The following is a 3,562-nucleotide window of genomic DNA, read 5'->3' on the forward strand; positions in this document are numbered from 1 at the left end:
GATCTAGTCCAGTGGCGGCTCGTGAATTCTTCACGGGGGGGGGGGGCGGAATTAATTAGTATCCCCCTCTATCTCTCCTTCTCTCTCTTTCTCTCTCTCACACACAGTGCGACGTGGAATCGATTCGTTACACAATCAGACCTAGTATGTGTAGTAGTATATACCAAGAATAACTTCAGTATGAGTACAGGGCTGTACACATATTTTGCATATTGTTAAACGAGCCAAAGCTAGCTATTAAACTATCGATATGAATCGAAAACGGGGGACCCTGATGTAAACAAGACAAACGTCTTTCTCTGGTCTGCATCCCCTTAACAATTGTGTGTATTGAGCCATACTGTATTGTACCCATCCATTCTGCAATCTGTTAATAAAGTTTTCATTCATTCATTCATTCATTCAAACATAGACGATATTGAACAAGCCATAATCCACGTATTTTCAATCCAAACGAAACTCCACTCCAGAGAGAGAGAGAGAGAGAGAGAGAGAGAGAGAGAGAGAGAGAGAGAGAGAGAGAGAGAGAGCGAGAGCGAGAGCGTTAGTTAGTTAGTTTAGCATTAGCTGAGTGGCTAACAGCGGCTAACTTTAGCTGAGTGGCTAAGAGAGAGAGAGAGAGAGAGAGAGAGAGAGAGAGATCCCACTGCCGTTGTGTCCTTGGGCAAGACACTTAACCTACTTGCCTTGTATGAATGTGTATGTGTGTGAAGAATGTTGGTGGTGGTCGGAGGGGCCGTAGGCGTTGATTATTCGCCACGCTTCCGTGAGTCTGCCTCAGGGCAGCTCTGGCTGCAATTGTAGCTTACCACCACCGGTATGACTGTGTATGAACGAATAATGGACTCTGTAAGCGCTCTGGGGTCTCTGGGGTGTCACAAAGAGCGCTATATAAATCCAATCCATTATTATTATTATTAGAGAGAGAGAGAGAGAGAGAATTAACTCACTTTGTTTAATTGAAACGTGGTGCAGCCGGAGGGCTTGATAAAGTGTATGTCCACTGACTGTCCCCCAGACTGTTGTCGATGTATATCCTGTGAGGATTGGTCCTTTACCACACGCTTCCAGGTACCAATTACCTCCACACACCTGAAGGGAGTTTCGAATCAGCTCGAAGGGAGCCCTTATATACTCGGGGTTTCTGAAGGTTCATTGTCGGGTTGTTTTGCTTACCTCCGCCTGCAGCTTGTTCCTTCCGTTGTTGTTCTCCATCTGTTTCTCCAGTATGCCTTGGAATTCGCCGCTGTTGCTCTTCTCTGCTCCCGTGGACCCGCGCCCCGTATCTCACTTTGCCCCTTGGTGAGTTTTGGAAGTATATTTTTGATGCTCTGTTTTTCCTCGTTTTTCCTGGACTCAAGACCTTTCTGTTTTTTGTGTGTTTCGTTAACACTGAAGATGTATCGCCTTTTGTTATTTCTGGATTCAGCTCTATTACTGGACTGCCTCGTAATCCCTGTGTTCGGTTATTGACATTCCTCTGTTTCTCTGTTTCCTCTCCGAGTGGATAGACAGTAAGCTGCAGAGCCGCAGAGCCAGAGGCCGCAGCGCCACAGAGCCAACTCTGCTCTGGGCCGAGCTGTAGAGCCGCAGAGCCTACTCTGCTCAAGGACATTCCCCCTGAATGCTTTATGTTGTTTTTTCACTCTTTCAGTTTGAAAATAAATACGCCCTAGTTTTTGGCTAACTCTGAACTACCTGTCTGTGTCGTGCTGTTGGGGTTGTTTACAAACCATAACATTACGACCCGACCATGTCGACCCCAGCCGACACAGACAGTGTTAGAGCAGCGTTGGCGGGCCAGATCCAGCTGACCAACGACCACACCCAACAGTTAGGTGCGGCTGCGGCTGCTGTGCAGGACCTCCGGGCCCAGGACCTCCAGCCAATTCAGAATTCTCTTGACACTCTAACCGCCCAGCAGACTACCCAGGGTAATCAGCAGGCTGATATTCTGCACCAGCTACAGGCTCTCTGTGCAGCATTTAACGCCTTGCTTTTTACCCCACCTGTGGCAGGAGTCCCAGCCAGACCACCACCCGCTGCCGCGACAGACCCTGCACCTCCCGACCTCGCTCCTCGGGAGCCCCATCTCTCCAACCCACGATTGTTCGACGGTAACTTCGAGGACTGTGCCACGTTCATCATGCAATGTGAGTTGGTTTTCATTCATCAACCCAGCCGATTTACGACAGAAGGAGCCCGAGTAGCTTGCATGACTAACCTGCTCACAGGCCGAACAGCACTATGGGTTACTGCTTCCTGGTCAATGAGGGCTGATTTTTGTTTTTCATACCCAGACTTTGTGGCAGAGCTCCGAAGGGTTTTCCACCACCCAGCTTGTGGCCAGGACCCGGGAGCTCGGTTGGGCACCTTCCGGCAGGGCAGTGGCAGTGTCACCGACTACACGCTGGAGTTCAGACTGGCCGCAACCGAGAGTGGTTGGAATGATCGGGTGCTTCATCACACCTTTCTGAAGGGGCTCCCCGCGCCAGTCGGGGAGCTAACCGACGCCGGATCCCTGCGCCGACGTACCAACCTGGGCAGAGGGTATGGTTGTCCTCCAAGGATCTTCCGCTTCGATCCTCCGCCAAGAAGCTTAACCCCCGGTTCGTCTGTCCTTTTGAGATCCAGAAGGTGCTCAGTCCCACGGCGGTGAGTCTTAAGCTTCCTGCGTCCATGCGCATTCATCCTGTTTTTCATGTGTCCCGTGTGAAGCCTGTCTCTCTCAGTCCCCTTATGCCTCCTGCTCCAGATCCGCCTCCTCCCGAGATGGTGGACGGACACCCCCAGTGGAAGGTCCGCCAGCTCATGGACGTCCGACGGCGAGGACGGGGGTTCCAGTATCTGGTGGACTGGGAGGGATACGGTCCGGAGGAACGGAGCTGGGTCTCCCGCCAGCTCATCATGGATCCCGCCCTGATCACCGACTTCCATCGGTCCCATCCGGGGAAGCCGAGGCCAGGCAGGTCGCCGGGTGGCTCCCGTGGAGGGGGGGGGGTACTGTGAGGATTGGTCCTTTACCACACGCTTCCAGGTACCAATTACCTCCACACACCTGAAGGGAGTTTCGAATCAGCTCGAAGGGAGCCCTTATATACTCGGGGTTTCTGAAGGTTTATTGTCGGGTCGTTTTGCTTACCTCCGCCTGCAGCTTGTTCCTTCCGTTGTTGTTCTCCATCTGTTTCTCCAGTATGCCTTGGCATTCGCCGCTGTTGCTCTTCTCTGCTCCCGTGGACCCGCGCCCCGTATCTCACTTTGCCCCTTGGTGAGTTTTGGAAGTATATTTTTGATGCTCTGTTTTTCCTGGACTCAAGACTTTTCTGTTTTTTGTGTGTTTCGTTAACACTGAAGATGTATCGCCTTTTGTTATTTCTGGATTCAGCTCTATTACTGGACTGCCTCGTAATCCCTGCGTTCGGTTATTGACATTCCTCTGTTTCTCTGTTTCCTCTCCGAGTGGATAGACAGTAAGCTGCAGAGCCGCAGAGCCAGAGGCCGCAGCGCCACAGAGCCAACTCTGCTCTGGGCCGAGCTGCAGAGCCGCAGAGCCTACTCTGCT

This window comes from Notolepis coatsorum, assembly GCF_963971535.1.
Source record: "Notolepis coatsorum genome assembly, chromosome: 9".
Lineage (NCBI taxonomy): Eukaryota > Metazoa > Chordata > Actinopteri > Aulopiformes > Paralepididae > Notolepis > Notolepis coatsorum.